General features: G+C 34.1%; 1 pseudogene; it reads left to right on the top strand.

Annotated features, from left to right (window-relative positions):
- Positions 1–1717: 1717 nt before the first annotated feature.
- The window catches only part of LOC103210029, a 34393-nt pseudogene continuing 23765 nt past the window's right edge, over positions 1718–12345 (top strand).

The following is a 12345-nucleotide window of genomic DNA, read 5'->3' as shown; positions in this document are numbered from 1 at the left end:
ATTTATTTCTAACTATACAAAGTAGATTACATCCACTGACAGTGATTTATTAACATTTGTTGTTGTTGTTATGTGCCATCCAGTTGGACCCAACTCATAGCAACCTCTCCTTGGGTTTCCAAGGAAGTATCACTACAGAAGTAGATTGTCCCATGTTCCTTCCGAGGAGTGGCTAGTAAATGTCAATAAACCTAAAAAGTTCAAGTTTGTAAAGAAAAATGTGCTACTCTCTTTATAAATCCTCCTAAATTATTTTAAAAGATGATACACTATGAACCTGTGATTTTACAAAATATTTTCTTGTTTACTTCTTAAGACTCTTGTGTTTCAGAAAATATGTGTTATGTAGCATTTTGTGCCACAACTTCACTACAGTATGTTTCTCAGAAATAACACAAAGAAGATATTTCATGTATTTTGGTATAATTACATTTTTATCACAGAATCTTTCTTATTTCTCCCATAACAAATTTCTGCTTCCTTTCACATTTTTTTCTAATAATATTGTTTATGTTAATAATATAGTGTTGAAATTACATATTCTTCATTATATTTTTCTTTTCTGACTCAAAAATGTAATATATATCAGGGCTACCATTGATACATATGTTAGAAAATTTCATAAACTTACTCATAGTAGAGGAGCTGTGGTGGCGCAGTGGTTGAGCTCTAGGCTGATAAACAAAAGGTGGACAGTTGGAACCCCCTGCTGTTTCATGGGAGATCACAGCCCCAAGGCAGCTACTCAGATGCTCCAATAAATCCCAGTATGAAGTTGTTTACCAGTCTCATCATGGGGAACAACTACAGCCACTCATATCCAAACCCAGCCAAGTTGACCTGACACAAGCCTTAACTACCATACCATACTAGACACTGTATTGAGCTAAACAAACTTCCATTCAGTCCATTTTTCCAGTAAATTTTGACTGATACTGACACAATAGCATAGAGTAGATGTGTGAGTAGATGTGCCTCAGAGGGTTTTCAAGGCTGTAAATATTTATGGAAGTGGATTGCCTCATATTCATCCCACTAAGTGGCTAGTGGATTTGAACTGGTGGCCTTTATGTTTAGCAGTCAACTGTCTTAACCACTGCACCACCAGTGCTCCTCTAGCGCTACAGAATCCAAAACCCAGTAACCTCTTTATTTTCCACATAGTTACTTAATAGTTGGTTGTAATTTGTGTTGTTGTTGTTAGATGACATCCAGTTGGCTTCAACTCATAGACCCTATGTACAAAAGAACGAACCACTGCCCACCACTGTCCCATCATCACAATCCTTGCTATGCTTGAGCCCATCATTACACCCTGTGTCAATCCACCTCATGGAGGTTCTTCCTCTGTTTTGCTGATGCTCCACTTTACCAAGCATGATATCCTTCTCCAGGGAATGGTCACTTCTGAAAACATGACCAAAGTTCATGTTCTGTGACAGAGTCTTGCTATTCTCTCCTGTAAGGAACATTCTGCTGGCACTTATTCCAGAAAAGATTTGTTTGTTCTTTGGGCCATGGAATTTTCAGTATTCTTCACCAACACCACATTCAAAGCCATCAATGCTTCTTTCTCTTCTTTGTTCATTGTCCTATTTTCACATGCATATGAGGCAAATGAGAGTATTTGGGTTAGGTGCACCTTAGTCTTCAAAGTGCTATTTTTGCTCTTTAATCTATTAAAGCAGTGGCTAGTAGCAGATTTACCCAGTGCAATATGACATCTGATTTTTTTGACCGTGCTTCTATGGATGATGACTGTGGATCAACGTAAAATGAAATCTTTGACAACTTCAATCATTTCTCCATTTATTGTGAAGTTTTTTATTGGTCTATGTGTGAGGATTTCTTTTATTTTTATGTTGATATGTAATCTATAATGAAGACTATAATTTTGACATTCATCAGTAAGTGCTTAAGGTCATCTTCACTTTCAACAAGAAAGGATGTGTCATCTACGTATTGCAGTCTTCCCTCAATCTTCATGTCACATTTTTGTTCATATTGTCCAACTTCTCACATTATTTGCTTAGCACATATATTGCATAATTATGGTATGAAAGCAAACATCTCTGACATACATTCTTTCTTTTTAAAACTGTGCAATATCCTCTTGTTCTATTTGAACAACATCCTCTTGGTCTATGTACAGATTCCTCATGAGCACAATTAAGTGTTCTGAAATTCCCATTCTTTGAAATGTTATCCATAATTGTTATGATCCACACAGCCAAATACCTTTGCATAGTCAACAAAACACAGGTAAACATTTTTTCTTGCATTTTTTGTTTGCAGCCAAGATCGATCTGACATAAGCAATGATATCCTTCATTCCACATACCTTCTGTACGCAACTTGAATTTCTGGAAGTTTCCTGTCAATATTGCTGCAACTATATTTGAATTCTCTTCAGCAAAATTTCACTTGTGTGTGATATTGATGATATCATTTGATAATTCCCACATTCTGTTGCATCATATTTCTTTGGAATTTAGTTGAAATTTAGTAAGTCAAAAATAGTGGCAGGATTGATGAAATAATAAAATAAATCCACTCTTCTATAAAAAGTAAAAAAGAAAAGATTGGCAACATTTGTCAAAATCAACTTTTTTAGAACTATAGAAATGAACCAAAGACTTGAAACAATCTGAGAATCTAAGGAGCATCTATTAAGGAAAATCTATTGGAAATTGGTAAAAAGAGTACCAAGAAAAACCAAACTCTCTGGTATGAGTCAATTCCAACTCATAGAAATCCCCATTGGGTTTCCAAGGAAGTAAATCTTTACAGAAGTAGATTGCCCCATCTTCCTTCCATGGAGTGGCTTGTGGGTTTGAACTACCAACTGTCTGGTTAGCAGTCAATTGTCTTAGGCACTGTGCCACAACAGTCCTTATAAAGAGCATAATTTCTGTTATTTTAACTGGAGTCTTTCCCATACTCTATTCTCAGGTCTGAAGCAGCCTAGAAAACCAGAAGCCTCACAACCATGATGGCTGTGAGAACTAGCAATGTTGAAAACACAGGCGATGATTGACCAGGTTTGGAGTGATATCACTACCTAATCTGTTTCACATTTTTCTAGAAAATCCTCATATACAGGGCAAAAATATTTTATTTGATTAAAAGTTTAATCCATGGCAACTGCTCTATCCTATGAGCATTTGTGAGATGGAGGGAAATCAACATCAATGGTTTATCATGGTATCTGTCCATAACTATGACAGTTTGGGCAATTAAGAACCTTACAAAATAACTTAAAAAGAGTATCTGAAAAATTAGATGCACATAAGAGACTTTGAAAAGCTCTAACATACTTCTGAGGGATCTAGTTGATCACACCCATGCCCCAGAATGATCTGAAAGGCTCTAAGGTCTTATCTCTACCTGACCTTGAGTTCCAGTGAAAGCAAGAAATAAAGCCAAAAGCAGATTTATAAAGTAATTGAGCATTTAAGGAAAGATTTAACCCAAACACAAATCCCCACAACAAAGAATGGAATACTTAATGATTTAGGCAATTAAGAAAATATCTAACTAATCATTAACTGATAACTAAACTAACAAAGAAGAGGCTTCAGTGACCAAATACTATAGGGAATATAGACATTTTAAACTTACTCCAAGAAAGTCACTAAAAAAAAAAACAAAGAATAAAAAAAAAAATGAAAACAACAAATACTAAGGTGGGCAATAGTGATCTGGTTTCCAAGGATGACACATTATATATATAATCTTTTATTTTGGTGAAAACACACACAAGACATTTACCAACATGACAATATCCACATTTACAGTTCAAGGACATTGATGATATTTTTCATGTTGTGTACCATTATTGCATTATTGTTATCCTTTTCCAAAATATTCCACCACTATTAGCATAAACTCTATCTGCTCCCCAAACAAAAGCTTCCCCTTTCCCACTCCTTCCTATGCCTGGTAACCACTAATAATCTTTGGTTTCTCTATATAGATATCCTTTTTTATTTTTTTCAACCTATCTGGAAATTTTCGCTCCCTTCCCCTCCCACCTCTGGTAACCAACAAAGAAAGTTTTCTTCCATGTATAAAGCTTTCCTTGACTTTTTTACAAGAGTGCACTAATACAATATTTGTCCATCTGTGATTGACTTATTTCATTCATTATAATGTCCTCCAAGTTCATCTTCATTATGAGACGTTTTGCAGATTCTACATTATTCTTTAGGTTTGCATAGTATTCTATTGTGTATTCTTTAGAGTTGCATATTATTCTATTGTATGTATGTACCACAGTTTGTTTACCCATTTCTCAGTTGATGGTCACTTGGATTGTTTCCACCTCTTTGCATTAGTTTATCTTCTGCTATGTGTGCATGTTGGTACATGCTTGATAGTCTATTTATGTCATAAATTTGGGCCCCTATGTTTGCCCCTATTTTTTTCTTTGATGAACTATACAGTTTTAACTTTCACATTTAAGACTTTGATGCATCTGGAGTTAATGTTTTGTATGGTGTGAGGTATGGAATTTGACTCATTTTCTGCAAATGGATATACAGTTTTGCCAGCACCATTTATGAAAGAGACTATCTCTTCCCCATTTAATGGATTTTGGTCCTTTGTCAAATATCAGCTGACCATAGGTCAATGGATTTATTTCTGGGTTCTAAATTCTGTTCCACTGGTCTATGTGTCTGTCTTTGTACCAATACCAGGCTGTTTTGACAACTGTGGCTCTAAAGTAGGTTTTGAGATCTGGGAGTATGAGAGCTCTTACTTTGTTCTTCTTCAATAGTGTTTTGCTAATCCTAGGTCTGTTTCCTTTCCATATAAAATTAGTGATTGGTTTTTCCATGTCTTTATAGAATGTTGATGGAATCTAGATTGGGATTGCATAGAATATATAGAATAATTTGTGTAGTATTGACATTTTCACAATGTTCAATCTTAGTATCCATTAGCATGAAGATCTCTTATAGTTTCTTGAAGTAGTGTTTTGTAGTTTCTTTACATAGGTATTTTGTGTTCCTGGTAAGATTTATTTCCCAGTGTCTTATCTTTTTGTTAGTTATTGGAAATGATATTGATTTCCTTATTTCTCTTACAGAGATCCCTTTTCTGGTGTAGAGGAATCCAACTGATTTTTGTATATTGATCTTGTATCCTGCCACTATGCTAGATCTTTCAATAAATTCCATTAGTTTTCTTTCTGAGTCTCTTGGGTTTTCTATGTATAGGGTCATATCATCTGCAAAGAGGGATAGTTTTAGTTCTTCATTACCAATTTGTATGCCTTTGATTTCTCTTTGTTGTGACAAATTATATTTTCTATAAAGGTTTTAGTTTTCAACTGAGACACAATTTTTCAAGGAGCAGATATAAGGTAAACGTATTAAATTTTTAACCTACAAAATCTGTGAACCTAATAAAATGATGTTTTATACCACTAAGTTAAAAGGTATTTTTAATCACACATTAATACATAGTGAAAACAAATATAAAATATTTTCCAGTTTCAGCAATCAAACTTTACAATAGAATATTACTTGAATGGAAAAGTTGCCCTATTCAGAGGCTTAAATAATGAGGTAAGTTATTTGTTTATGTGAATTTTGTTTATTTGTTTAGGTGTAAGCCAACACTTCAGTAAAAGGTACTGAATAATCCTCATTATTAACATGGAACATATAAATTCTTTGAAAAAAACTAACAAATATGTTATAGATTAAAAGCCATAAATATGTTAAAATTTAATTTACTACTACAATTTAAAAATAAACTGTCTTTGATTGCCTTCTATGTGTACAACACTGTTAATAGTACTGACATATACATATATAATCTCAGTAACATAAAAGTTGGCAAGCTATGGAATGACAGAAATATAAATACAAATTATGCTAGTAGAAGCAGACTCTATTGAGTGCTATAATGGACATAATAAATAACACTCTATAGAAATATGAGGGGCAAGAATGATAATTCAGAATAAAAAGCTTATTAAATGACTTTCTTGAGAAGGATAGAAAAGAGTGAAACACTGAAGACTCTTGTAAATTGGCAAAATGAATAGATCTGGGCAAGCTGAAGAAATTCTTTCAAAGGAGAGATTTAGCAGTCAATATGTACTAGTAGTAATGTGTATCATGATGCAAAAATGTATTGAAAAGAGGCTATAGCACTGTGGTTTGGGGAGCAAAAGCTACTTCAGATCTTAAACCTCAAACTTATGATGTAAGACTGAAAATATTGGGCAAAAAACCCAATTGTCTACTTGAAAGAAATAATATTTATCTTGAATCTGTGATCCAAAATAAGGATCATTTAAAATATGAGTGAAGGGAATTGGCATCAGTACATCATTTATAATATTATATTTCAATAGTATTCTGTGAAAAGCAAGGTCTATAGATTAAAAAATAGAATCATAGCTATTGAAATATTGCCTTTTCACTTACCACTGCTGTGTCTAATGGTAAATATGACTTGCAAATTTACCACTCTTCTCCCCAATGACAAAACAGAAAGTAAGGTACTAAATGAAGAAAAAAAAAAAATCTACTAAAATATAATGGACATCCAAAACACTGAATGGAAAGTTAAAGAATAGAATTAGTAAAATAGTATATCCTAAATTAAATTAAAAAATATTTGAAAAAAAGGAAAATGCATACCCTTGAATATCCTCATATTTATAAATCATTTAAAAATGTATAAAAGGAGTTTTGTTTACAGACAAGAAAATAAAATGGTTGTAATAAAAAATGAATTTTTTTAATAAAAGAAAAATAATTCAATAATCAAAATTCTTGATAGGAGAGAATGAAGCCTAAGCAAATCTGTGAATAAAGTTTAATAATAAACTCACTACCAAACTACTGATTACACAGAAATAAAAGGTTGCTGGAATGGTAATTATGTGCAGTTATAAATTTCATTGTCTAGGTGCAAAGAATTTTCTGCCCACTTACAGTCATTCCCTTTTGTAAGAATAAATGTTAATTATCACCTATCCAGAGTGTAAGGCACTTTTTTATAACTGGAGCAAAATGACCTAATTTACACCTTATCCTGAATTTTATGTATTTATTTATTGTACTCGGAATAGTTTTGATTTATGGGTTTTTCTTCTCAAGAAGTTTTTTATCTCTTTCTTATTGTCAGAAATTTTCTATTGAAACTGTATTTGATATTTCAATTTCTGTTTAAAATGTCAAACATTTTCAAATTTATAAGTATTCTTGGTGCTCTTTCACCACAGAAAGCCACTTCATTTTATCATGCAATGTATGTGTCATAGACGCAAATCCAGATGACATAAATAAGTTATGCACTTAATTTGCACCTCATATAGCAAAAGAATGGAGCTCTGGTAGCACGTGGCAAAAGCACTTGACTGCTAACCAGAAGGCTGGAGGTTCAAACCCACCAGCCACTCCTCGGAAGGAAGGTTGGGCAATCCTACTTCCGTAGTGATACTGCCTCGGAAACCCAAGGAGGGGTCGCTATGAGTCGGGGGCCGACTCGACGGCACATAACAACAACAACAACATAGCAAAAGAGGACTCGACATATTTAACTACTATAGAGTATGCACATATATGTGTTTATTTCTCTTTCTAAAGGTATATATAAGGAGTAGTGGTGGAATAGTGCCTAAGGCATTTGACTGCTAACCAGAAGGCTGGCAGTTCAAACCCACCAGACACTCCTTGGAAGGAAGATTGGCAGTGAGTTTAAAGATATATATATAGAGATAGATAGATATAGATATAGATATAGATAGATATAGATAGATGTTGTTGTTGTTGTTGTTATGTGCCGTGGAGTCAGCCTTGACTCATAGCGACCCCTCCTTGGGTTTCCGAGGCAGTATCACTACGGAAGTAGGATTGCCCAAGATAGATACCTTTAAATAAATAAATTATATTTATATATATATATATATTTTCCCCCCCCCATGGTGGATAAGTGGAAAAATTGTGCTAATAAAAAAAAAAAAAAAAAAAAAAACCTGAAATCCAATCCCACAGTTATGGGGACTATAAGTGTAAAATTATTGGCAGCACATGCTCCCTCTGAAGACTTTAGGGAAGAATCCTTCTTTGCCTCTCTCTTAACTTCCAGTCATTGCCAGCAATTCTTAATGTCATATGGCTTGCTGACTTGAGACAGTTATGGAATCATGCTGGTTGAATCAGGCAGCATCTGCCTCAGTATTCTTGGTTTAAGCCTACGTGCAGACCACCACCTAACTCTTGCTGCTGGTGCCAGAGAACTGCCTATGATTAATAAGCTCGGCCATTAGGCAAGATAGAGACCACACTTTTGAGCTCTGGTGGCACAGTGCCTAAAGCATTTGCCTCCTAATCAGAAGGCTGATGGTTCAAACTCACCAGCTTTTGCATATATGAACCAATTAAACCAATTATATCAATTGTGCTCTGCAACCATCACCAATAGCTCTGGCCAAATTTCCCATCCCTATAAAAAAGCACTTAATGCTACCTAAACAATTGTTCCCCTCTTTCCTTTCCCTCTCACTCCTGGTAATCACTATTAAACTCAAATTTCTGTACATTTTTCTATTCTAGTTATTTTCCATAAATAAAAATGGGATATTATTCTGCTATAAAGAGAAATGAAGTTCTGATACATGTCACAGGGATGAACCTTGAAAACATTACACTGAGTAAAACTAGCACAATGATGCTAATTGATGGCTTTTCTTTACCTCTCTGACTCTTTAAATGTTAGTGTTTCTCTATGATTCATCTTTGGCCCTCTTCCATTTTTATTCTACAGCTATTCCTTGACTTCCCTTACATGATCATGATCCCCAATATATTTCTTTAGTAATGTGGTAGTTAAGGTTGTGTATCAATGTGCTGGGCCTGCTTTTTAGTGGCTGGACAGCTGGATGTAGTTATTCCTATGATGAGACTGGTAATTAACTCCATGAGCAGGCAAGTAGCTCCCTTCAGGATGTGGTCTGGTTCCAGTATTTAAGAAGAAGCTCTGAGGAAAGGTCTCTACTTTTTTGCACACTTGGATCCCATATGTAGCTGAGTCTTCATTTAGCAGCCTTCCATGCTGGCCCTTCCGATCTTGGTACTATTTCTGGACTTGAAGTAGTGGTCTGCAGTTTTGTTTGATAATCTGGGGACTGTGCCATTTGTAATTGTCAGTCTTTGGTTTGTCAGCCTCAGTAGCCAGCAGCTGCTTTAGTTAGGGTAAGCCTGTAGCTTCAGTGGGCTGGGATAGAGAGGCATACTTGAACTCCATGGTCAAGAGGTCTTTACCCAGCCCCTAGAGCTGGCACTGTGAACTTGGACTTCTAGCCTCCTCAACTGTAAGAAAATAAACTCCTGTTTGTTTAAGCCACCCACTTGTGGGTTTTCTGTTAAGGCAGCACTAGAGGACCAAAACAAGTACTTCCTCAGAAAAGCCTCAGTATTTATAGCAGCTTATTATTTCACTTTTCATAGTATAGATTATTCCACTAAATCATATACAATCTTGTTGTTCTAAGAACATAAAACTTTGAAAACTAGCCCAATTTGCATAATGAATGAGGGCAAATGTAAATTATCATTCACCTCTTTATCATTGAATAATTGTTTAGAAATTGTGGCAGAATTATAATCAACAGAATACTCAGTGTCCATAGTTGAAATGTACATATCTCAGTCATTCTGGCCATTCTTCTTTAATCTCCAGTTTCAATAATGATCCCAATTAAGACATTTTACTTCGGTTTTATTCAGCCTGGGTATCCCCTGATTCTAACCACATGTTACTCCTTTGCTTCCTTCAGTTCTTTTCTCACGTATTACTTTGTCTACTTCCCAATACAAAATAGAAATCATGCAACTTTAGTAATTGTTTTATATAGTTCCCTATGGTAACTCCAGTACCTGAAACAATAAATGAAGGTTTAGGTACATAACAAATATATTTTTTTGAATAAATAAATAACTGAATATATAAAAGGATATTATACATCTTATTACTAATATAAGAAAATAGTTATGCTACACTTCTAAATGAAAGAAGTATATAAAGTCCATATACATAATATGATTGCATTTTAGAAATAATTATATATAAAATATATCTGTGAATCTTCTTCCTCACTCTTTGTAATTTCAAGTTGAATCAATATTTATAAATAATGGATAACACTAACTTATGACAGCACAATCACAACACAGATATCACTAATATCTGCAATTTCTTCATTTCATCCTTCTTCAGGATTGGTAGGAATTACCCAAATTAAAATAAATTTGCATTGCTATAAATTAATCATCAAATGTTGTTCATTTTCGATATTTATTAGAGCACAGGTTCTCTCCCTTTATCTCAGTTTGTCATCATGTAACTAACTCATATAAGAAAATATTTGCTTTTTTAGAAGTTATACAGTTTTTGAAAACATGTTAAGCACCATTATATTTTATTCAGTTTTAGAGATAAATATCTTCAATAGGATTTCTTATGCAAACAACATTGAGGAAGCTAAACCAAAATTACATGTAACAACATTTTTAACATTTGTTTTTTTTTTGACCTGGTGAAGAAGATTCATAAAGCCATCATACACTTGTCCACTTCACTAATAGTTACAACAAAAATTCTGAATTACTCAATGGCTTCCAGAAATGGGGTTATGTTTGTTACTCAGGCAGTTGTGAGTACAGAGTATCCAAGCAGGTACAAAAACACACAGTTCTGCCTAATTTTATCTCTAATACTTTTCCAATAATCCTCTGAATAATTCCTTCCTTTATGCTTCTTTAAGCACCCAGTGGCCTATTGCTTCTCAATGGATAGGTTTTAGATAGTAACATAAGCAAAACATGTTAAAACAAAATTGCAATTTTAGATTAGCTTTTATGCTATTTTTTACAATACTTATAGGCAAAAAAAAAAAAAGCTCACTGCCATCAAGTCAGTTCTAACTCATTGCAAGCCCCATTGGGTTTCCGAAGAGGTAAATGTTTACTGAAATAGATTGCCCAATTTTCCTTCCGCAAAGGAGCTGGTGGGTTTGAACTGCCAGTCTTCTGGTTAGCAGTCAAACACCTTGGACACCATGCCACTGGAACTCCTTATATTTATACTAGATACTGGATAAATATTAAAAAAAAAATGCACAGTAAATTACAAATAGAAAGTGCAACTTTTTTAAAAAAGAATCATTAACAGGGAAGAGAACATTAATTTTATTTTGTTGCTGAGGTAGATATGACCTTGAATTTCATCTGCCATACAACAGTTGTTAGAAAAAAAAAAAAGTATCTTGGTTCAAAAATTGCAAGTTCAGAGGCTTTTCTTTTGTATAAATGTATGGAGTAACTGTGAAATAATTTTGTTTTACATAGAGAATTCAGAGATGAATCTCAGAAGCTAAACTAAACAGCAAAACAGATAATGTATTACTCGGCTGACTTGTTACTAGACAAATGTAGTTCTTAGCTACTTCCTGTGAGAAGAACCAAATATTGGTTAACGGGAGGCAGTGAAAAGCAAGAGTGTTTTATCGAGTATCTATAACTACGGAGAAAAGGAGACCTGTCTGCCAATGACTGTCTCCCTGAACTGAGAAATTTTAGTTTTTAAAGGTAATTGTGCTATGGTATAGGGCATTTGAGGAATGCTGATAATGCTTTCTTATTATCAGGATGAGTCCTTTTTGCCTTGCGAACTTTCTGTTATTCTTCTGGTCAATGATATAAAATTGGCCTGGTTAGTAAGAATTGTTTTGCAAACTCTTCCTACTTGTTCTGAAAGATTACCTTTACAAGGTAGGGAGAATGTGGGAGTAGATATACTTGAGCTTGTAAGAAAAGCTAAGGAAGAATGTGGGGGTGGGTGAACTCAGGTGGGGATACCTGCAGACCTGTAAGCAGGAAAGTAAAAAAAAAAAAAAAAAGTTAAAGTTTTGCCAAAATGCTTGGTCAAGATGGCTGTTCCCTTAGATAATATAACCCTTTTGGGTTACAATACATTGTAATAGTAAAATGAACTTGTCATATTTAGTTTTAAATTTCTATTAAAAAATATTTTAAAATGTTAGCTTAGTAGCATTTTGGACGTGTAGAAATAGGTTGTTTATGCAGAAATATTAATTATTTTCAGGAAAGATCAAACTTTTTTCTGAATATTTTTTATACATGATTCCTCCATTTTTATCTCTACTTTTTCATATTTTAAATTGCTCTTTTTAGGTTTATAAATAAGTTGTTGTTGTTGTTGTTGTTGTTAATCACTGTCGAGTCATTTCCGACTCATAGCAACCCCATGCACAGCAGAATGAAACACTGCCCGATCCCGGGCCAGCCCCACAATCCCTGC

Source organism: Orycteropus afer, unplaced genomic scaffold, assembly GCF_000298275.1.
Source record: "Orycteropus afer afer isolate SDZICR_OR568_19922 unplaced genomic scaffold, OryAfe1.0 scaffold00557, whole genome shotgun sequence".
NCBI lineage: Eukaryota > Metazoa > Chordata > Mammalia > Tubulidentata > Orycteropodidae > Orycteropus > Orycteropus afer.
The sequence above is the reverse complement of the archived record's forward strand: the minus strand, read 5'-3'. Positions and strand labels throughout refer to the sequence as shown.